The sequence below is a fragment of the Physeter macrocephalus genome, chromosome 21 (genome assembly GCF_002837175.3).
Source record: "Physeter macrocephalus isolate SW-GA chromosome 21, ASM283717v5, whole genome shotgun sequence".
Taxonomy (NCBI): domain Eukaryota; kingdom Metazoa; phylum Chordata; class Mammalia; order Artiodactyla; family Physeteridae; genus Physeter; species Physeter macrocephalus.
The window spans coordinates 73982700-74008092 of NC_041234.1; the positions used below are offsets into that span (position 1 = coordinate 73982700).

Genomic DNA, 25393 nt, shown 5'->3' on the forward strand with positions numbered 1-25393 from the left:
GGGCTCTGGCTCACTCGGGCCAGGGGGAGGGAAGGGTATGGAATGCGGGGTGAGCCTGTGGTGGCAGAGGCCGGCGTGACGTTGCAACAGCTTGAGGCACACTGTGTGTTCTCCTGGAGAAGTTGTCCCTGTACCACGGGACCCTGGCAGTGGCGGGCTGCACAGTCTCCTGGGAGGGGAGGTGTGGATAGTGACCTGTGCTTGCACACAGTCTTCTTGGTGGCTGCAGCTGCATCCTTAGTGTTTCATGCCCATCTCTGATGTCTGCACTGATAGCCATGGCTTGCACCCGTCTCTGGAACTCGTTTAGGTGATGCTTTTAAACCCCTCTCCTTACGCACACCAAAACAATGGTCTCTTGCCTCTTAAGTAGTTCCAGACTTTTTCCCAGACTCCCTCCCTGCTAGTGGTGCACTAGCCCCCTTCAGGCTGTGTTCACGCAGCCAACCCCAGTCCTCTCCCTGGGCTCTGCCCTCCAAAGCCAGAGCCTCAGCTCCCAGACCTCACCCGCCCCACCGGGTGAGCAGATCAGCGTCTCAGGTTCGTGAATGCTGGTCGGCACTGATCCTCTGTGTGGGTTCTCTCCATTTTGCCCTCTGCACCCCTGTTGCTGTGCTCTTTTCTGTGGCTCTGAAGCTTCCCCTCTGCCACCCCCCATCTCCGTCAGTGAAGGGGCTTCCTGTAACTTTAAAAAAAATTTGTTGGATTATGACAGAAAATGTGGCTTGCACATAGTATCTTTTGAAGGTCTTACATTTTGTATTTTGGGGCAAATACATGATTTTAAAAAATATTCAATGGACGTGTGGAAAAAAGCTCTATTTGAGGGAGATGAAGTTCTATATATGCTATATATAGTGAAAGGCATTATAATATTATGATATAGCATTAACTTATTTTTGGCCTATTACTATGTCTGCCTCTGAAAGAGATATATTGATGTCTCTTACTATAGTCATTTAAAAAATAACTTCTTATTGAATTTATAGCAAGTTTTGTTTAATAAATTTATCTTTTTCATTGCAAAGAATTATATGACTGATATATCTTTTTTGTAAATTTCACCTTTTATATTAACCATCTTTTTACTCTACTTGATGCTTTTAAAGTTAAATTCTACTTTTTATTTTTTAATAATGTTACTCTTGGTTATTTTAGCATTTTTCTGACATCCTCTTGCCCATTCCTTTATTTTTACCCTTTCATTATTACTTTGTTTTAAGAATGTTTCTTGTAAAAGACATCTTAGTGAGATGTGTTTTTTAAATTCTTTCTAATCCACCAATTTGAGTCTTTTAAGGGGAGAAGTCACTCTATTCACACTTAATATAGTGACTGATATACTTGATTCTATTGCAATCATCTTTATTTTAAAAAATTATTTTATATTATTGTTTTATATTTTTCATTTTCCTTATTTTTCCTGGTTAGAGAAAGTTGACAAAATTTGGAGATCTTCAATGTCTAGGTTCTATTAAAGCCATGAGACAAGCTGAGACCATCCAGGCAGTGACGGTAGATCAAAAAGACAAGAAATCTGAGGACTGAGCCCTCTGGTCACCCAATATTTAACAGTCATGAAGATTAGAATTAGTAAACCAAGAAGACTGATAAGGAATAACCAGTGATGCAAGTGAATTTTCAGAGAGAAGACTGTTGCTCAAGAGATCAAATAAAGTGTTTCAAGAAAGGGAAAGTGACTAATGATGTCAAATGCTGCTTACGGGTCAAGAAAGATTTGGACTGAAAATTGGATTTAGCAATGTGGTGACTATTGGTGACTTAGACAAATTTTGATGGAGTATTGAGGGCAAAATCTTAATTAAAGTTGTCAAAGAGAATGTTAGAGGTACATCTGGTTATGGAGGTATGAAGAAGTTGGTGATTTCTCTCTGCAAAATACAAGACTGAAAATGTAGTCAAAACAAACATTTTAGGGCACTGGAAATTTAACAATGTCTAACAAGAAATTGAGAAGTGTTTATTCTTGAAAAACTGCAAGAGCTTTTAACAAAAGCAGGGATAAGTTTATGGTCTCCTTGCCTGGGGAAGATCTCCTCCCCACTTCTCCACCAATTTGTTTGGTCAGCGAGAATAATAGTATTTTAACATTCAGAGACTACTCATGAAAACCAGAAAATTTGATGCCAAAAAGGGGAACTTAATTATGGGGGAGAGGGAGTAAAAACTCAATAGCTTTTCTGGCAAATATAGGTGTCCTAGGTTTGGAAAAATAAAAGGAACCCACAGCTTTGGTCTAAACCTTTAAATGAACTCATGAACCCACTCACAGATAGGTTGGCATTGGGTGGATGCCTTTCAGGCTCATCATGTTTAAATGAAACCTTTGCCCAAATAATTAGCTGACCAATAAGCTATGAAGATAAAGGGGTGATGCCTTGAAAGCTAGACTAAATATAAAAGAAAAATAATTGAAAACATCAGTAGCTACAGTGAGGGAGACAGAATCCACAATTTAAGTCCATGTAGTTACTAAAATAAAAACAGCCCTGAGAAAAATGAAAAAGAATATAAAGTTGCTATATTATTTAAATACCCAATTTTTGCAAAAATATTACTAGATATGCAAGGAAATAGCAAAGTACAACCCATGCTCAGGAAAAAAAATAGTCATTAGAAACTGACTCTGAGTGGGCCCAGATGTTGGATTTAATAATTGAGGACTTTGAAGCAGCTGCTTTAAATATGTCCAAAAAATTAACTAAAATAGGACACAAATGAACTATCTATGAAACAAAAACAGACTCACAGACATAGAGAACAGACCTGTGGTTGCCAAAGGTGAGGGGGGAGGGGGGGAGGGGAGGATTAGGAGTTTGGGATTAGCAGATGCATACTATTATATACAGAATGGATAAACAAAAAGGTCCTACTGTATAGCACAGGGAACTATATTCAGTATCCTGTGATAATGGAAAAGAATATAAAAAAGTATATATTTGTATAACTGAATCACTTTGCTGTATAGCAGAAATTAACACATTGTAAATCAACAATACTTCAATAAAATAAATTTTGAAAAGTCCAAAAAATTAACGAAAATTTTGAAGAAAAATGGTTCAACATAGACATCTTAACAGAGAAGTAGAAACTATGAAAAAAACTAAATGTATCTTCTAGAACTCAATATGAAGCATCCATAATGCAAAAGAAATCTGAAGTACAGAGTGAACAATATAGGATAAACATGAAAGAATTCAGACACCTGTAGGACAACATATCCCAAATTGTGCATAATAAGAATCCTAGAAGGAGAGATGAGAAGAAAAAGACTAGAAAAAATATTTAATAAAATAATGGCCAAAAATTTGCCATATGATTACAAAAAAACAGGGCAATGTAACTTATAGATCCAATGAACCACAAGTAATATAAACACAAAAAGAACCACACCTACAAATCACAGTCAAACTGCTGAAATACAGAAAACCTTGAAAGCAGTAAGAGCAAACAACTTATCTTGTATAGGGAAACAACAAACTGCAGACTTCTCATCAGAAACAATGGAAGCCAGCAGGCAGTAAATTATTCAAAGAACTGAAAAAAAATTAAAGCTATCAAACAAGAATTCTATACCCAGAGAAATTATTCTGCAAAATTGTAAGTAAAATAAAGACTTTCTAGATGGAAATATAAATTGAGAGAATTAATTACTAAAAGATCTAACCTATAAGAAATACTGAGGGGAGTCCTGCAGAGTAAAAGAAAATGACACCTGATGCTAACCTGGATCTACAGGAATGAATGAAAAGAGTTAGAGCTATATGGGAGCAAAGTGGCTATATTTTACCAAAATTATGTCAGTGTTAACCTAAAGTTAAATCTACCTAAAATAGATTGAGATAAATTAAAGATGTATGTTGTAATCCCTACAGCAGCCACTAAAATTTTTAAAAATTCCTTTAAATATATATATTTTAAAATACATACTACAGAGGACTTAAAATGGCATAGTAAAAAGTATTTCACATAAGGTTTGGCAAGCTATGGCCTGTGGGCCACATATTATAAATAAAATTTTATTAAAACACAGCCATGCTCATTGATTTATGTATTATCTATGGCTGTTTTCATATTACAATGGCAGAGCTGGGTAGTTTCAACAGAAAACATATGATCCTCAAAGCCTAAAACATTTACTATTTGTCCCTTCTGATGGTGGTAAACCAGAGGTGCAGAAAATAACTTATGATTCAGGAGAGGAATAAAGCCCTTGGGTAAATAAACGAATATTGAGGATGGGGTTGCTGGCCTTATATAAGAGCATGAATAGTTCACCTCTGCCTATGGAGTAAAGGGAGAATATATAAGCATAGATGTAGGACGTAGATGCAGGTGGTATAATATGTGTTTTGATGCATTAGCTGAGACTATTCAGTTCTGCTACAGAGGATGAGAAGAACAAACAGGATCAATAAAACTCATAAAAATTGTTTCGAGGGAGATAATTCTCCATGAGTCTCTCTTGTTTTTGCATATTTTGAGAATAGAGACATTATTTTCAAGGTTGGCTTTATAGCATACAACCTTGAAATAGAGATAATGCTCTCTGTCCAGAAAAAAGGACAAATTTATTTCTTCTTCCGTATAATAAAGATAATGTCTTCCTATGGGGCAAAGGATAGGTCTCCTTGTAGCCCATTATAAAAGATTTTGGTTCTCCAAGCTTGAGTTTCCTCTCCTAATACAATCCACTATGTGCGTAGGCTTCACCTGGCTCTTGTTGCATTGCCCTGTTGGAACTGGAGCTCAAGAAACTGGCGTGAGAAAATTATGATATCTGGCTACTGCCATTGTTGTGGAAATAAACTCTCCTTTATCTCTGACCAGAAATCTCACATCTTCTGCCACAATAAATTACAGAAAACTAACTGATGAGTTTGAATATAGTGTGCAATCTCATACTCTTGACAGTTCTGACAGTTTTAATTATGAAATAATAAGGAAGCAATTAACTTACAGGATGCAAACAAATTCTATGAGATATGGTAAGTATAAGCTATGAGTAAGTAAATAGCTTGTGAAATATAGGTAGAATTTCTAAGATGTGTTAAACATAGGTACTATGTTAGTAAGATAAGTTAAAGATAAATACATATGTTAAAGATAGAATAAATGGAATATATGATGGATCAAACAAGAGTGTTACTTTTTGGTAGAAAAGAATGGAAAGATCACATCATAAGGTGCCATAATGCACCATCTGGATTAACACCTATGTCATCCCTAAAGTAGCCATTCACTGATAGCACTCAGTATAGCTCCTCTCTGACCCCACATGTGCTCTGTCCAAGAAGCAAAGATAAAACCATAGTTGTTCAGCAAGGTAATTGGTGAGCTACAGCTATTGGCCAAGCCAAACACACTTACTTCTGCATCTTTCTTGTAAAGCAAGCCATAGATGCTTTCTGTTCGTGCCTCCTCCTTCCCCTTTCTCCAACCTCATCTCTGGTCCTCATAACCATGCCATCATAGGGAAAGTTGATGCAACAGAGGGACAGGACATATGAACATTATGTAACCAAGGATTCAGCTAGTGTGGTTCATCCAATCAATTACATCCTATCCTAGGTGTGCTGACATGCCAGATTTCTTTTCCTGTGCTTCTTGTTTTGTTTTAAATCAATTTAATAGATCATATGATTAAAAAATCTTAATTTTTTTTCATGTGAGCTTTTCTGTTCTGTGATCTCTTGGACAGTTTTCCTGGTAGTGTGCTTGGTAGACACCACTGCATCAAGGTAATTATCACATAACAATGTCAGGAGCAATTATCTTCTGATTGCTTCAATTTTCCTAATTAATGAGGAAGAAGGTAATCAGCTGAGAGTGAAGGAAGGAAGGAAGGTGGTTGGAAGTTTGAAAAAATTGGAAGTGTGAAATAGTCATCTGGGAGAGATGTAAACTAAATTGGAAAAAATGTGGTAGAATTATTGGGAAGCATTAGGGACCCACTCAAGGTTAGTGGTCATGAAATTTAAGTGAAATTTGTCAGCATGGTCTTATGTTTTTTTTCCAGCGACATTCAACTGTATGGGTAACTGCAGGAAATTGATGGAGCTGTAAATGTCCAGTTTTAGGGCTTTTCCTGAGGGTGTGACAGAGAAAGAGGAGGACAATGGATTTGAGTATATCAACTCCATGAAGGAAGAACTGTTCCCCAATTCGTGGAGCAGTGACTGACACAGTAGATGTTTAATAAATATTTCTTGAATGAATGGAAACTTGTTAGATTTTTCTCTTTATACTCAAAGTTCAGTAATTTTATATGTGTGTCTTCTATTACCAATTCTGGCTAGAATTTGATGAGCCCTTTTAGTCTGTGAGCTTAGATATTTCTCCAGCTCAGGGAAATTTTCCTCTATGTATTATTGGCTTGATTATTGCCACACTTCCATCTATTCCTGATATCTTTCTGGAACACATTACTTGTATATTAAATCACCTTGTATCTACCTTCGGAGGTTCTTACATTTTCCCCATAATTTCTTTCTCTTTACATATTGGCTTTGAGCTTTAGGTATTTGTTTTTTTTTTTTTTTTTTTAAGGTATTTGTTCTTTTGATTTCTAGTTTCCTAATTAGGGTCTCAATAGATGTTCCTCTCCTTAAATGTGTCTACTCAATTGTTTAGTTGGCAAATTACCCAATGGTTTTCTTTTGATGGGCATGTGTTCTACTTGTTCTGAGTGATATTCATCTCCCTGGTTCTAGGTCCTTTGGATTTGCTGTTTTCCAATTTTAGCTCATTAGGGCGAGGCACATTTGTTGGTGTTCTCTACATAATGGCAGTCCCATAAGTCTTGAATGGTGAAGTGTTTATTTCTTGAGGCTAGTGATTTTAAAGCAGGTAGGCTATAAGTACTGCACATTCCTGGCTTCACGGATGGGGAAGACTCACCTACTATTTCAGCTTCTTCCCGGCCTCTTGTAGACTGGAAGATCATTCACACTCACAACTAGGGATCAGTTTTTCCCACTCTCACCTTTCCCCAACCACAGGCCTACTGATCTCTGTAGAACAAATTCTGTCTGGGGTCATGGTTGTATGATCCTCTAATTTCTAATGTTATTCTACAGCATGTCTTTTAACCATTCTACCCTCACAAACTTGTTTATGACCTGAACAAAGAATCCTATATTTAAAAAAATCTTCTTGGAGTAATCCTACTTCTGACAAGTGTCTTTGTGCCCACTCAGCACTTAGGTTTCAATTTTTAATGTATACTTGTACCTCACTTGAAGCAAGATCAATTTGTGAAAATATAGATTAATGCACAAGACAAAACAAGGAGTAACTCTACTTTATCAAACTTTTCAAAATAGTATTGTTTTAATTAAGTCTCTGGTTTTCTTCTAAAAGTAATTTAATTTGAGGAAATTTAATTTATGTATACATTTTCTAGAATATATCAACTGCTGAAAGTCAGGTATTTCAGTATAATTTTACACCTGTTAATGCATTTATTAATTACTCTCAAGCCACAGAATAAAAATATGTTATATGTCTAAACCATAAACTATTAACAGTAGAAACTGTCTCTTCAATCATTTTTAGCCTCTCCACAGTGCCTGATACTGTGTTCTGTACACTGAAGATTTTCAATAAATATTTAATTAACTGGATTGTGGATTAAGTCCAAATTGTGGTAATTATTTAGATAATAGTAATGTTACAATAGTAAAACATATTCTACAGTTAATAATAACATTGTAGTACAATGGTTACAAAGTTGTTCCCTTCTTTCAGAATCCCTGGCCTGATTAAGATGTTGGCATTGGAAGTATGGAAAAAGCATGAATAGAAAATTGATGACATCTGGAAATGTTAGCTGCAGCATACATTTCATACCATTCTTACCTATTTAATGTACTTTTCCTGTCTCTCTTTTTTTCAATATATTCTTTAATTTACTGCATTTTTTTTCTGGAATCTTTGTAATTGTTTTCTGAAAATCCAAGAGTCACATATATTTTCATTATCAAATGTAAAACACAGCGATTCTATAAAAACTGTCTATTCTCTTAATTGCCAGATTTTTGCACTCATTAAATCCCTATGAGGAAGTATACACTCTGTTGGTCTCTCCATTATTAAAGAGCTTACAAAAGTGTCAATTCATCTTAATCTCTTTAGTGAGGGGTGACTGCTATTTTAACTTTGAATAGAAAATGATAAAATTTAATATCTTGGACAAAAACATGCTTAGTTCTTACAGGTGTTAATGAGAAGTGCTCAGACTAGAAGTAAATTTATTTGCAGAAGCTAAATACTTCAGAGGTATTGTGTTTCAGGAGAGTAAAAAAAAAAAATCCATATTAAAAGAAAGAAATTCTGTCGTATGTCACAACATGGATGAATCTTGAGGACATTATGTTAAGTGAAACAAGCCAGTCACAGAAGGACAAGTACTTTATGATTCCACTTATAAGAGGTATCTATAGTAGTCAGACTCATAGAAATAGAAAGCAAATGGTGTTGCTTGAGGGGAGGGATTTCAGTTAAGCAAGATGAAAAAGTTCTGGAGATCTGCTGTATATCACTGTGCTTATAGCTAACAATACTGTACTATACATTTAACTGTTTGTTAGGAGGGTAAATCTCATGTTATGTGCTTTTTAACCACAATTTTAAAAACACATATTAATTTCAGACCTCCTCTTTTTATGGCCTCTTGTATAAGGACACGTTCATTTTAAAAATAGAAATTTGGCAATTTCTAATGCTACAATCTGTACTAGGGCCTTTTAATATTCTAAAAATTATATTTTTTCTGTTCAGTTACAGAAGAAGGGAAATAAAATTTGCAAGTAGCTGCTGAGCTTCCCCATAATATTTTGAGATCAAAAGTTCATTGATATCAATGTTTGGGATTCCAGGGCTTTTTACTGTTTCTAAGAGGTGGTTGCAAGCCCCAAGCAGTCAATTTGTTTCTAATGGTATTTGCCTCATTGTAGTATGGTTTGGGGAAAGTTTATTTTCCAAATTCTTCCCAAGTACATTTCTTTGAGATTGGAATGGTTTAAAAATGGGCAACAGCTATTAGGTATCTCACTGTCCTTCATGTTCAAAGATGATATTGCTGACATCATTTCTTCCTGCAACGTTTTGTTGCTCGTAAGAACATTACAAAGTCTGTGTTGCTTCCCCTACTGATGATATCTCCTTGTGTCCTTTGCCTAAAACCTACAGTTGCTTTAAAGACTTGTCACTGACAGTTACTATAGTTAGCTCAACTCGAGATATCCCATCTCTAATTGTGTATCCCTGTGTTTTCCATTTGTATTGGCTGCTTTGTTAGAAGTTGATAACCCCCAATATATTATTCTTCCAAAGTGTGACTTCTTTATTGTTGGAGGCTGTATCTGGGTGTGGGGCAAGGATTCAATACTCTGAATCAGTGGATGGCTTGCCTATTACCATACTGAGCTTGCTCTCTCCTGAGTTTTTGTTGTTGTCATTGGTTGCTTTATTTTGTTTTCTTCTTTAGTGCCTACAGTATTAGGTAAGATGACTGTTCCTCCCCACAGGTCGCTCTCTGGTGAGAATGCCTTCAATGTACTCATTAGCTGAGTCTGTACTCACACTCCCCAGGTGGACAATCTGTTTGTGGAGATACATGTGTGTCAGGCTGCCCAGATGAAAGAGAATGTCATTGGCCCAGAAAGCCTGCTGATTTTTGTTTGTTTTTCTAAAGTTAGATGGCATAAGAAGAGTGTTCTTCTCCACTGCACCCCTGCTAGTATCATTATTTAGAGTGTAATTCAACAGCCAAAATATGTGGGTTTATGGAGGTCTTTGAAACCTGACTTATCTGTTCCCTGAAAGCAAAATATACATCTTATTGAATTCCCTTGCATAACAAATATTATTCAAGATATTTGACCTTACCTCCAAGCAATCTTAAAAAAAACAAAACCAAATATTTTTTACCCTGGGAAAATGGTACAATAACAGGCATACATTACTATGCCTTTGGAGTAAAGCCATATATTGGACAAAATCCTTTAAAGTGAAAGTGGGAATGAAGAGAAAATAAAATCTTGAACAACTAGGCAAACACAACTCAACAAACTGTAAAACACAAAGAGATGCAAATGATCTTGCTTAAATCAACCATTGAGGCCTTGGCCTCAATAGTGAGTACCCTCAATATTTGGCACCCTCAACTGCAATTTAAACATACTCATGTGCTGAACAAGCTGGAAGCAACCTCAGACCCTCTTGGTAATCACTTAGAATTGTGATTTATTTTTCTTCTCAGCCAAAACCAAAGAGATTAACCCTGTTCACCAGCCTGCATTTTTCGAGCACTTACATATTTCACCTAAATATATCATTTAATGTTCACAACAGCTTTTTGAGGTAGATGGTATTGTTATCATCATTTTACACAAGCAAAAGCTAAGACTGAGTAGATTTGTGTATTTATTTTAAGCCCTGGGTATGAGTACACGTTGAATTTTGTAGCTATATTAACCCAGTGTGAAAGAAATTAACATAGCTACAGGCAACTTCTGTCCCTTAAAGACATTTACCTCTATCTAGATATAAATTATTACAGTACATTGCCCAGCATTCTGGAACCATGTAGAACTTCTTTTCTGGTCATGTGTCCATCTCCTTACTCCTTCACACTGGTCTCATTTTCTACCTAATATCATAAAACTAGTAAAGAGAGAAGCTAGAATTTGAAAGCAGATTGACTCGAGTTCCCATGCTTAACTGCTGCCTGGTACTGCTTCTCTTGCTTCTTCTATCAGCATTACTCTTTTAAAGTAATACAAGAAATACTCAGATTTGTAGACACCTCTCTGCTCTCTGGTGGGCCTATTATTACTTCATACAGAGTAGAAAAGTCAAGCTTTTGTTGGATATCTGATGCAAAATGGAGAAATAGATTTGGGGATAGGCACTGCCATCAGGCTTATGGTCTGTCTGGAACAAGGAGTCTGAAACAGTTCCAGAGAGAGGATTCATTTAAAAAGAGCAGATCTGGGATGAAAACTAGGCAATCAGGTGGTCAAACAAGGCTGGAAAAATCACACAGTTATTAAGGAGCACAGTGAATAATAGTAAGTTTAGAACCTAGGCAAAGAAATTGGGCATCACAGAGTCTGAAACACAGACCAACAGCTTCTGCTACAAAGGATCAGGATTAAGACCAAGAACTTGAGCAGTTTATATAAGGTAACAGCAGCAAGAAGGATCTTGATATGGAACCAATATTTTGCCTCATGTTTGGAGCTTTCAGAGGCTTGTTAAAGTAGCCAATCACTAAGTTTGACTAGTCTAGGAATGCAAGGGAAGATATCCATCATTTTGGGAAATAAGAAGGCTGAGATAAAAGCAGTTCTCGAAACTTTCCATCTCCTTTAAAAGTCTGCTTTCAGGGAAAGATCTGATATCAGTCATTTTTACATCAGTGTGAAAAAGGTAAGTTTATGTGTTGCCTCTCTTGAGATATTTTACATTTTCAGCCTTGACTCTTAATGTAGAATGAAAATGTTTATCCTGGCTTATAGGCATTTCTAGCCCAGGCAACAATATGGAAGTAGATTTAGGGAGAGAAGCAGAAGGTCTTCCCATCATTCTTGATATCAAGCCACTATGCTTATGTTTTACCCCTGCCTTGCCAATCTTGATATTTCATCCAGTGAGAATACCTGAAGGACTTAGATGTTTGGGTGACTCATTTCATTTCCTGTTGGAAGCCTTTTGTGCTTCTTTGTGTGAGACTCAGTATAGGTATTTTAAAAAATTAAAAGATAGCAAAACAAAGTTGACCTTTTTAGTTAATACAGCTTTATATGAGCAGAGCAGTTTCTGGTAAGTTTCCTGTCCTGGCTGGAGTTTATAATTAAGGTATTCAGAATTGTCAGATAACTGCAATTTTCCTATCAGTTGTAATTTTTAGAATTTAGTGAAAGGGAAACAAGGAGAAATTGAAATTTATGCCTCTGGTTAAATTACAAGAGCACTGTTCTCAGGTGGTAATTCATTCATTGGACCTGCAAGAGGCTGTACTCAGGGATAAAAGAGATGTCCTCTTTCATGTTTGTCTATCCTTAGAAATGGTAAGGCCAATATGAAGGAGGAGGGAGATAGAGCACTAAAAAAGAAGTTCTACGTGGTTCCAGAATACTGAGAAAAGTACTGTAAGGGTCTACATCTAGATAGAGCTAAATGACATTAAGGGACAGAAGGTGCTAATAGCTATGTTAATTTCTTTCTACACTGGACTAATATAGTTACAACAATTTGCTCATACCCAGGACTTAAAAGAAATATACAAATATTTTCCTGTGAGTTATGTATTTTTTGTGGCTCTTCTGCTTTCTCATTGTGTAAGCTTGGGCCAGTTACTTAAACTCCTAATTTCACTTTCATTTTTCAAAGTGGTGGTGATAATGGCATATTCTTCATTTGGTTATTGTGAAAAGTAAATGGCATAATATATGTAAATCACTCAACACAGAGCCTGGCACACCACAGACAATAAATAATAGAATCTATTATTATTCCTTTACTGTGTTAAAACAACCCTGTGCAGTATGCAGGAAAGACATTAATCCTCATAACAAGCTGAATCTCAGGAGTTAAATTATTATTCAAAGTCGGTAAAGTAAAAGAGCTGGGTCCATAATTCATTAATATGTATTACATACTTTTACTTTTAGAATCCAAATCTTGATGTGTGTGTGTGTGTGTGTGTGTGTGTGTGTGTATGTGTGTGTATTTTCTTTGCTCAGAAGCAGGGTGAATGGGAACTAGCATAGGATGCCAAAGTGATGACACAGAGTGGTGCAAAGAAGCATGGGAATCAGATAGTACCTTCAGGGGATGGCAAGGTCCAGAGAAGAGATATTTTGTGTTTTTAGGATATGAAGAATCTGAGAATGTAAACAGAAGCAAAGGAGCCAGTGAAAAGGCCTGAAGATGTAAGGCAGGGGTCAAAAGCTCAAATGCCTTTATGGTCTGGGTAGGTGGTTAAATAACTGAAGCTAGTGGATGTAATTCAGTAGGAAAGAGTGGGAGTAGAGACAAAGTCAAGCGTGTGTTCCCTGGATAGCACAGGGAACCATATTCAGTATGCTGGGATAAACCATAATGGAGAAAAATATAAAAAAAGAATGTATATATGTGTATAACAGTCACTTTGCTGTACAGCAGAAATTAGCACAACATTGTAAATCAACTACACTTCAATAAAAAAAAATATAAAAAAGACTGTGTGTCCTGTCTAACAGCATTAAAAAACCAAACCAAGGGCTTCCCTGGTGGCGCAGGGGTTGAGAGTCCGCCTGCCGATGCAGGGGACACGGGTGTGTGCCCCGGTCCGGGAGGATCCCGCGTGCTGTGGAGCGGCTGGGCCCGTGAGCCATGGGCGCTGAGCCTGCGCGTCCGGAGCCTGTGCTCCGCAACGGGAGAGGCCACAACAGTGAGAGGCCCGCGTAACGCAAAAAAAAAAAAAAAAAAAAAAAAAAAACCAAAACAAAACTCTACGCAGACCAAAAATCAAGTCTGTAGGCTAATGTCAAAATTTGAGTTAATGACACCTGGTATAAAGGATGGAGCAAAGTTTTAGGGGAAATGGGTCAAAATGGAATCAAGAACAAAGGTAGGGTGATGAACCAAAGGAGAAGAGGATATCTTTCTTGAGGTTATACAATGGTAGTAAAAATGTGGTGATAGATATTTTGATGTGGAGAGGAGAAAAGACACAGAAGTTGATGTCCCTCAATCTTCTCAGGAAAGTATAAAGCGAGATTTCTCATAGGTGTGTTTTGAAAACCAAATATGAACCGTGGGCTTGGGAATAGGGAGAAGGCCTGTGTGATATTGTGATTTATAATAAAAAATATATATGTGGTCTTCGTCCCTGTTTCTGGCAGGGAGCTCTTAAAACACTTGGAATTTCCTGAATGATGAGAGCCAAAAAGATGTCTCCCATTATGTTAATGAGATGACATTTGGAAATCACCTAAGGATGGAGGCTGGTTGCCAGCAGAACCACCCAAGTGATTAGACGGTTGGGACTTTCAGTCCCAACCCTTGACCTCCGGGGAGGGGAAAGGGGCTGGAGTGTGAATGATTAACCAATAATACCTATCCAATGAAGCCTCCGTAAAACCCCAAAAGGATGGGGTTCAGAGAGCCTCTGGGTTGGTGAACACGTGGAGGTCTGGGGAGAGTGGCACAGCTCAGAGAGGGCATGGAAGCTCTGTGCCCTTTCCTCATGCCTAGCCCTATCCATCTCTTCCGTTGGGCTGTTATATCCTTTCATAATAAACTAGTAATAATCTAGTAAGTAAACTGTTTCTCCAAGTTCTGTGAGCCTCTCTAGTGAATTAAACAAACCCAAGGAAGGAGTCATGGGAACCTCTGAAGTATAGCCAGTTGGTCAGAAGCACAAGTGATAACCTGAGCTTGCAATCGGCATCTGAAGGAGGAGGGGGCAGTCTTTTGTGACTGAACCCTTAACCTCTAGGATGTGATGATATCTTCATGTAGATAGTGTCAGAATTGAGTCAAGTTGTAGGACACCCAGCTGGTGCTGAGAGATGCTTGGTGTGGGAAAAACCTGGAGAAATTACTATAAGAAGCACAATAGGAAATTGGTAAAAAAAAGGAATGAAACAGTTGCTCACTAGCAGAGAAAGAACAGCTGGATTTGTACTGGACCCACTTAGCGTGGCTTTGTGATTTTTTTCTAAGCATACACTGGAACTGTTCCTATTCTGTCTTTTGCCACTCATTTGTAGTGTGTTCAATGAATACAAACCCTTGTATTATTGAGCTATGCCAAATGTGATTCAAGGCAAATGTGCAACCAAAAAATATCAGATTGCCTTAATTTTTCTATGAATGATTTTTGGTTTCTTTATGTCACTGGTACTTTCTTTTAATGTGGAAGATCAAGAATTGATCCAATAGTATTTTTTTTCATCATAGAAATATGTCTGTGTGTGAATTCTGCATTCATTTTTTTTTTCATTTGTGAATGTCCTCTTAGCCCAGGGATATCAGAAGGAGGGACATGATTCTCAGACAGAGGCTGTGGCACAGGTTACCATGGATGGTACCATTGTCAGTTTGATATACAGAACAATATTTCCGTAGTCTTTTAACATCCCTGAAGTGTTGATCTCATGTATCATATTTTAGGTACCTTAAGATGTGAGTTTGTTTTAACATTTCTCATAGATCAGAAAGTACACTGCTAGTTCAGTTTCTTGCTAATATGGCATGACAAAAATGTGGAGTGGGAAGAAGTAGTTCCTGAATAAGAAACTAGTAAAATCTGCACATTTTTCAACCAGCAAAGAGTTTTTAAACATCTAAAATGACCTTAGGGATGTGCTAGGTACTATTGGGGGTTTCAAATGTAATGAGAGTTTTCATGACAATTTCTTGCAAGAGAGTAGTCAGGGTAAGGAAAGAACCACACTTGCCAAGGGGAGGGAATAAAGCTGTTGGATTACTAGCCCTTCTAGAGTGACCTGTGGATGGGAAGAGATCTACTGGAGACAACTTTTGCTCAGAGGGCTAGGCAGTGTGCCACAGGGCAGGGAAGGAGGAAGTGAACAGAGGGTGCATCATGGTAATGAAAGAACTGAGTAGATGAGAGAGAGCAGGGAAGATTTTCAGCAGTTGTTATTCCAAGGAACTGAGGATAGAGGAATATGTACATACAGGTTTCCCCTGCTCTCCAAAAGTACAGTGTTCCTATGAAACTTTTCACAAGCCAAAATGGTGTAAAGCAAAGAAGCAATTACCTTAGGACACATCTTGCTAATGGATGCCAAAATAATTGAGATAAAGCACAGATGCTCACAGAAAGAGTTCAAAGCTATGGAGGCTTGATGCTGACATGCTGAGTGTAGTTCCTGGGGAAGGAGCTTGGCAGTGCTGCTCTCGTGAATTTTCAAAAACCAGAGGGTGCTTGTATCAAGTTTCTGTTAAGCTTTCTGTGCAGAGGGCTGTGTAAATTTTCTGGGCCAGCCTGAGCCTTCCAATATTTATCATTCTATTAGATGCAACTCCATTCACATATTGGGTCACGTAGGGCCCTGTGATTTATTTGGGTTACATAGAGACACAAAAGTCACGTCCTTCATCCTGAGGAAACAACCGTAATTGAAGAATGATAAAGTACAAAATTGTACCTGACTGGACAACTTGGGGAGAAGTAGAAATTGATAGGAACTCTCTTCTAGGTCCACAGCTTCATCAAAACTTTCTACCCTCTGGTCCTTCAGTTAAAGAACAAAAGAGGAATAACTCAGTGACTTTTCACCAAGCTTTAATCAGATACTAATGCCAATGTTCAAGAGGCAACTCACATAGAAAGAAATTGCTTGGCCATCCTCTCACAGCTGATGTTCAAATATGTTAATATAAGATACTGGCTGGAATATACACTGTTCTAGTTGCCTTTTTTTTTTTTTTTTTTGTAGCCACCTAATCACAAGCCATTTAAAACAATGTTTTTGCAAAGTCACAGATACTTGGTCTTCTTAAATATAGCCAACACTTTTCGGTAAAATCAGTGAAGTAAAATTGTTTACTTTTTTTTAGCCATTCCTTTTCTCCTTTGAAAATTACACTTTCAAATGAAAGTATCAGCTTTTGAACTCTGTCAAAATCTAAAGCCCATAGTATTTTTTAATAGCCTTGTAACTTTATCCAGATCTCTGAAGCCTGTGCCTATAGACTGTTTGAACTTCTTGTGATTCGGGTAGAATTCAGACTTTGCAGAAAAGCTAACCTTTCAGTTAAAAGCTTGCTTGTGTGTATTTTCTTCCTGATTTGAGCCAAGTGCAAAAGACTGACAATCTTGCTCTGAACAGAAGAAAATGTTTCCTTTCTCACCCCCTGAAATGATGGATTTCCTGTTTTTCTCTAAGCAAAATTCTTCCAGCAGAGAATAAAGAGCAGATAGTGAGGGGAGACCTGCTAAGGAATTTTATAGCTGTATTAAAATGAGGAATGGTAATGTGGCTAAGCAATTTCTAGTCATGGGGTCTTAAAGATTTATACACATGGTTTTGAAATACCATTCACCAATCACATCACCCTGCTGATATTGTTCATTTTATAAACATATATATATTTTAACTTTCATTCACTTGTTGGCTGATGAAATAATGTGGGTAGTTTGAAACTAGCACAGAGTATACAAAATAACTCTTCTGTGATGTGATCTTATTTGGATTTGGACCACCACTGAGAGAATTATGTAAGATTTCACAACAGAAATTTGTGCACACCAAGCTTTAGCGCAGTGGTTTCTGACATTTTTGTAACAGCAACATCCTGCCAGTAGTTTAATTTGTGAACCTTACACTCCATTCTAAATGGTATAAACAACATACACTTTAAAACAAAATAGATTAACAACCAATTTGTTTTGAAAAAAATTATAGTGTGTTGGTAACAACTACTGAGATAATTAGAAATTCAAAATTCATGTTGAAGTGTTATAGGCAGTGACTAAAAACAACTGTTCTTTATGACGGACAATGTAATATGTCAAGTAACTGACAAGAGTGCTTTTCTTTTTCCACCCCTAAATTATAGCATTCCAATTTTAACTGGTTGCTCTAGCAAATTTGTTTACTTCTAGGAAACCAACAAATATGAATTAGATTATAGAAAGTAATTACCATTAGTTCTGTTTGTAACTTCAGTAATTTCACATTTTCATTAGCAGTCTGAATGTTAATTAACAAATTTCTTTATTTCTCTAAAGCTAGTAATTGTTAGAGTATGCAACAGAAAAATAGCAATTATTATTATAAAGACTAATTAAAAGTTGAAAGCAAAGCTTTAATAAGTGTAAATACCATTGTTTGTCAAATGTGAAAAACACACATTAATTTTTAGTTTACAAAACCTTACCCTTAGACTCACAGATATGCAGATAACAGCATTATGGGGTGGTGATGGGGGTAGGAATCTAAGTTTTAGGTAGATCAGTCCATCTAGAATCAGTCAGCATATTAGAATTTTGAGGGGAAAAAAGCTATTTACATAATAGTATGACAAAAGAAAAATAATCAGTACAAAAACATTCGCTTTCCATCTTCTTTGGTGACTCTAGCACTTAGGAAAGGAAAGTAAATAGCAGACAGTGAAAAGACAGCTTGTGAAATGCATTAAATTTGTCATCAAATTGCCAGTAGTTGTGAAGGATGGAGGAATAATGGGAGGGAAGATCTAAAGAAATGATGCTGGGAGAAAATGGGGTGCTCTAAATCTAAATGATGTTTTAGCATAAATCACACCTCTAAACCCAACTAACAAAATATTTATTCTAACCGATATTTTTTCCTTGGTTTATAATATGGGTTTAGCAAACTGGGTCAAGTGGTGCTATTTAGCAGTGACAGGTAATTGTGAAATCTTTCATGGATCAGGAAAGGAAATTCTGAAGTATTTGGATTGTTCAAAGTGCAACCAATATCTGGATTTCCAGTCCTGTGTATAATGATACAAAATGGACTCAATACAGACAAATTATAGGAACCAGAGGCCATTAACTCAAATTAAAAAATAAATATGAATAAATAGGGACCATCAAGAAAGGCCAAACTGAAGAGAATACATTAACTCATGGCCATTGGCTGGAAGCTGATCAAATTGTTAGTCAATAGTTCAGAGGGGGCCCAAGAGAGTAACAATGGTGTCTTTATGTGACCAGTGGTACAACAAAAAAAGAGGGGAATTTATGTGCCAACACTTTCATATTTCTTATAATATAAGGGCTACCATATTGGACCCTGCTATCTCCTCTAGGCATTGCCTTATTATTGCCAAGCTTCCTGAAAATACAAAAGTTATCTCCAATAACTACTTACACTTTTGGTCCTAACTCTTTCTCACTTCCTTCCATACTACTACACTAAAATGGCTGCCAACAGTCTCCTGACTGCTGAATCTATTGGATATTTTTCTTTTTCTTTTTCTTTTTTTTTTTTTTTTTGGCGGTACGCGGGCGCCTCACTGCCGCGGCCTCTCCCGCTGCGGAGCACAGGCTCCGGACACGCAGGCCCAGTGGCCATGGCTCACGGGCCCAGCCGCTCCGCGGCATGCAGGATCCTCCCGGACCGGGGCACGAAGCCGTGTCCCCTGCATCGCCAGGCGGACCCCTAATCACTGCGCTACCAGGGAAGCCCTGGAAATTTTTCTTAATTCATCTTTGACATTTGACTTTGTTGACAACTTCCTCCTTTGAGATCTGTCTTTCAGGGTTTCTGCTCAACACTTTTCCCACTCTAGTTCATTGATGGTATATGTAAAGCACCTGGCAAAGTACTTGTCACAGAGAAGATGCTACATCAGTGTTCTCTCCCCTCACATGTCATTTAAATATTAGTGTCCTGCAGGATCTTGTTGTCAGTCATCTTTTCACTCCACATGCTTTCCTTGAGCAATGTCATTCTCTACAATTTTGATTACTGTCTAAACATCCTTGACTTCAAATTCATATAACGAGTCAATATCTCTCTCGAGCTTCAAATTTATATATCCAACAACCTACTAGAAATCTTCCTCTGGATTTTCTAGTGTCAAGTTAAACTTAACATGTCTGAATGCCAACTCAGTATGTCCCTATACAAACTTTTCTTTTTCTTTTATTAATCTCTATGTATTATGGAAGTACCCTAATGGCAACTCAAGTTAGAAGCTGGAAGTCTTCATGGACTTCTCCCTGTCTTTCACCACCCACATCTAAGCAGTCATCAAAATCTATTAATTCTTCATTCTAAAATAACTCTTTGGTCTAGTCCCTAATCTATTTTCCATTCCTACTGACACTGCCTTAGATCAGGTCCTTATAAATTTTTACTATACTAGAGCACTTCTCCTCTAGTCATGCCTCTATACATCCTTACTCCTTCAAAATACTACCAAAGTGACCTTTCTGAAATGAATTCAAACATTCCCCTCCCATCTTAAAACTCTCCACTTATCTTTCATTTAGATGCAGTCAAAATTCCATATATACAATGTTGTGTTAGTTTCAGGTGTACAGAAAAGTGATTCAGTTATACATTGTAAATTAACTATACTTCAATTAAAAATTCCATATATAAAACTCTTGTGGTCTGATTCCTACTAGTCTCTCTTACCTCATTTTCTACCAGTCACTTCCCTCCTTGCCTCTGCATCTAAGGAATTCAGGGTCTGACTCCCTATTCTGCTACATTTTTAGATGTGTAACTTGGGGAAAATCATTTACCTTCTCTAGGACTTAATTTCTTCATTTTTAAAAAGGTGAAAACCTACAGATTAAATATGAGTATCAAACAAACTAACACAGGTAAATGACCTATCATAGTACCTAGTGTTTTTGACCTATTTTTACAACTTTGTTTTTTTAACATTCATATTTTCTTATTGTCAAGTTTGTAGTATTAGATATTTCTAAGTAAAGTTAACTCTTGGACAACAAAGGTTTAAACTGCACGAGTCCATTTATATAAGAATTTTTTTCATTAAATATATAAGAAGATTTTCTGGAGATTTTCGACAATTTGAAAAAATTTCTCAGACGAACCACAAAGCCTAGAAATATTGAAAAAAATTAAGAAAAAGGTATGTCATGAATGCATAAAATATATGTAGATAAACATATAACATACAAAATATGTGTTAATTGATTGTTTATGTTATAGATAAGGCTGCCAGTCAACAGTAGGCTATTATTAGCTAAATTTTAAGGGACTCAAAAATTATATGCGAATTTTTAACTGCATGGGGGGTTGGCACCCCAGACACCCCCAACCTCACACTGTTCAAGAGTCAATTCTAAGTGCCTTGAGCCTTATATAAAAGTACGATATAATATTTAATAGGAATGGATTGCAAAATCAGTTTCTTTAAATTCAGTTTTTTTTCCTTAGTCCAGTACTTCTGTTACTCTTCTCTGTAGCCTCTCCAATTTCTCAACATGTGAAACTCAAGTCTAAATGCAATATTTTTATAAGAACCTCACAAAATAAGAATACAACACAAGCATATCTTTTGTCTTTCTTTTTCCTATTTCTTATTGTAGAATTGTAAGTTCCCATCTGCCAGTCTTTAACTTATTCACTTACATTCGACTTACGGACCACTAGGATGACTAGATTGAGCTCTGCTGCTTGGAATCTAGTCAATAACCCTTCATTTCTTATCATGCTCATTTCGTTTGGACTCTCAGGGTAAATGTAAATGATAACAAAACCACCGGTTGGATATTTCAATACAGTGGAAATCTAGCAAACTGATTGCATCAATTGGTCAAGTTCTTCAGAACGATCAAGTCAGCAGCCACCTGTAGAGATATGGTTTCTATTTTTTTATAAAAAATTTAATTGAACTTTATTCTATTTCCTGTATTAAATGACTATTTCTCATTTGAGTTTTGTTCTTGTTTGGAAAGATATTGGCAAACCTACCCAACTTGTTACTTTCCACAACCTACTGAGTATGCTTTCAATTCAATCAGTGAAGTGAGTATTGTGGGTGCATCGTATAGTATGGGATTTGGATTTGAATAAAATTGAGTTGAAACTTCAGTTTCCTCATTTGTAAAATGGTGATAACAATGCTATAAGGATTTCTTTAAGGATTGAATTGGATAATTGGATAATAGCTATCTGTTTGTATCAAGTCTGCCTTGTGGAAGACATACTCTAAAAGTTAACATTCTTGTACTCTTTTACTTATTCCCCTCAATAGAGGCAAGATCCTGTAAGCTTCTTTTATGTATCACAGAGCCCCAGGTTGTGTTAGGAATGAAATTCCACTACCTAGAACAGGAAAGGAAGGAAGCCACGCCAGTTTATAGGGGTTTATATGACACACTAAAGCCCATGTGGCCTAGGAATGCTCTGTATGTCTCTATAAGCAACTTTGAATCATATCTTAATTTTTTGATAGATTCAGATTTTTGATCCTTTCAAGAATTCAAGACCAAGATCACTCAAGAAGAGCCAAAGTGTTTTCTGTTGTGGTTCATGCATCATCAACCAACTTGTCGGCTAAGTTTGGTTGCAGAATCTTTATTACAAGCAGTGATAAAAGAAGCAGAAAGGGCACAGCTTGAATCTCAGATCTCTGGATAAAATTTCAGATCAGACATTGAGAATATTCTTTTACCTTATAAATGAAGCAAATGCAGATACGTCTCTGATTAGTTGAAAATGGGAAACGCTGCAATGTCATAGTTTATTTTTCAGTCTAAAATCCAATTGTGACTGCTGATGCTAGCTACCTGTTTTCTTATCCTAGTGCCAACTTTCTTAAGAAAAGGAACAACAGAGTTAAACTAGATAACATGATTTGAAATTTAAAAAAGCATCTTTGCCAGTAGAAGTAAAGTCTGTGATGCTCATCAAAGATAGACAAAGATTGGACAATGTGTGTAGGACTCAAAGGACCATCACCCACTGAAGGCATTTATTGGTAATTAAGATGAGGGAGCATGGGCTAATTGCAATTTATTATAAACTTGTCAGAGCAGCAGGTTGGGTGTGGACTAACATGATCAATGTTAGAGCAATTGCCACCTCTTTATCATAAAGTAGTGAGAGAGAACTCGTAAATCGGGTTATGAATCTATATCTGCTTAGATTTTTGCATATGGCTTGACTACGTTTTAAAGTAATCAAAGTGATTTTCCACTCTTAAAAATGCATCATAGGAAATCTCTTCTTACTGAAAGATCCATTTTCAGTCAGTTTAAGCATTAAAATTCTTCAAAAGATAGAATAAATCTATAGACTGGCTTGGAGTTTCTTACCCTTGTTTCCTTTTCATCATCAACCTACACAGAAATTGAAAGAAGGCAGGTAGACATCTGTGAACACTATAGCTCCCTTACTATTTTATTATTGTTGTGTTTTATATGATCTGGAAGAAATTGTGAGAAATGAAAGAAAATGGAGATGTCTTTTCTATCCCTGAGATTTTTAATGTCAGAAGTTAAGAATGTGGCACAGAAGATAAGAGTTGAAACATTAGCTGGAACAACTTTGATACATGCAATTGAGTTATAATGTACCCATTTTAAGGTAAGAATGTGGATATTATGGTGTGAGACATGCTTCAACCCTGCCCCTCTCCCCATACTTTGGACTAGAGAAAAAGAAGAAGAAAGAGGCCATATATATTGAAAAGACCTTGGCATAAATATTTAGACAATTATTCCTTCTTTGATTTTTCTTTTCTTATTCCATGAAACTTTTCTCTTTTACTGTGGAAATTTCTATCTGTCTCTGTGTTTCAGAGGCAGCAGGAAGTACAGTAATATAAGAGACATGTGAAAGGAGGTCATTGGGGTTTAAAAAAAGGGGGGGATAGTCTGAGCATGGAACACCCACTGGAATCAAAGAGAATAATGGGTTATAATTGAATGGCTTCCTAGGGAGATGAAGGGAGAAGTGCACTCTACCCCGAGATATTTCCTCAGGTTTGAGTAAAATAGCACCTCTCTGCTTATAAAAGCAAATTTTATTGGTGCATAGAAAGATGTATATGTGTGTAAACATTCTCATCCACCCCCAGGATGGTCATTGATTTCATCCACAGTTGTTTCATTAGCATTCCACTTTAAATATGCTGCTTTTCATCTAAGAGAGCACACGTGTTTACCTGTGACCAAATCCCATCTCCCAAAACCCCAGACCAACAAATAAATACATAAACAAATAATTCACTAAAACTCAATGATGGAGAATAATATTTTCCAAAGCCTGTAGACTGATTACTTACCTTTTATTTATTCGTTCAATAACAAAATTCACTATTAGTTGATTATTTAAATACAAACAGAAAAATCACAGGAGGGTATTGCACACAGAAGGAATTCAATCAGTGGTGTGCTGGAGCTAGCTCATAATGGCTGGCAAAAGCTGACTGTCAGGGCTTCCCTGGTGGTGCAGTGGTTGAGGGTCCGCCTGCCGATGCGGGGGACACGGGTTCGTTCCCCGGTCCGGGAAGATCCCACATGCCCCGGAGCGTCTAGGCCCGTGAGCCATGGCCGCTGAGCCTGTGCGTCCGGAGCCTGTGCTCCGCAACGGGAGAGGCCACAACAGTGAGAGGCCCGCGTACCGCAAAAAAAAAAACCCCAAAAATGACTGTTAAATTTTCAGGAATTTTGCAAGCTGGTTGACATCATGTTAGTAGCTTGAAATAAGCCATGATGGGATGGAAATCAGCAAATGCTACAAATCAGGACCTTTTTTTTCCTCAGAGAGCAAGTTTTTAAACATTTACCTGTGCAACACCAGATTCAATCAAATCAATGCCATTTTTCTTGCAGATTTCTTCAGCTAGTTTCTTGCTAAGTTAATAGCATGGCATAGAATGATGCTTTTCAAATCTCTCTTTTTTTAACACAAGAAAGTTTTTCCAGACAAAATCTTATACAAAAAAATATATAAAGCAAAAAAAAACAGAGATGCTTTTATTGACTGGGAAGGGTGTGCCATCCCCTGGCCTTCCTCTTTCCCTGGGCCTTGTGAATTGTCAACCTTACCACTCTACCCAACCCAACCACATCCTGGACCATGGAAGACGTATATGGAAAACAGTTGATCAAAAGGAAAGAACAGAGACTGAAAAAGAGACATGCAAAGAATTATAACTCTAGTTTTGATCTCTGACCAGTCATTCTAGACCTTGCTTTCTTAATCATGAAATGAGGGGTTTGAACAAATGATCTTGAGGATTCTCCAAGCTATAAAACTTTATGCTTCTCTGATTATAGGTGCATGAATGTTTCATAAAAATCTGACTTTAAATGAAAGATAAATCCTACTACCAGTTAACACTGTCATTTACTTTCATCTAACTTTTAGGAAATTACTTTTTGCATTCAAATTAAGTTGTTATGGCCTCATCCCTGCAGCCAGACTCATAAAAGCCACCATCTTGCCAATGCCTATTCAAAGCTACTAACATTTTTACCAACATGTGTTCTCATTAAGTTGGTAGCATACATAGCTAAAAGGGACAAATTATCCTTCCTTGCATCCGTATTTGGTCTGTGCACTGATGAAAGTACCAATCTGGATTGTTTACCGTTTTCTCTTTATGTATTCCATCACCTTCAGCTCTCCTAGTTTCACTCTCTGTCCTTGATGGTGTACTTTCCTTTCAGAGCCAATATGAATCATACTAGTAAAAGAATAGCTAAACAGTTCTGGAGTGCGTCCCCGTGGCTAGAGTGCTTGGAGTTGGTGAGAACAGAGTCCACAAAGTGAGATGATGAGTTTGCCTCAGGAAAAGCAATTGTGAAAGCAGAAACAGGTGTGTTACATGTGGGTGTGTAAATGTGTATAATGTACTCATAGGCCCATCACTGCTCAAAGGAACT

General features: G+C 37.0%; 1 pseudogene; it reads right to left on the minus strand.

Annotated features, from left to right (window-relative positions):
- The window catches only part of LOC102981428 (importin subunit beta-1-like), a 110278-nt pseudogene that overhangs the window by 79480 nt on the left and 5405 nt on the right, over nt 1-25393 (minus strand).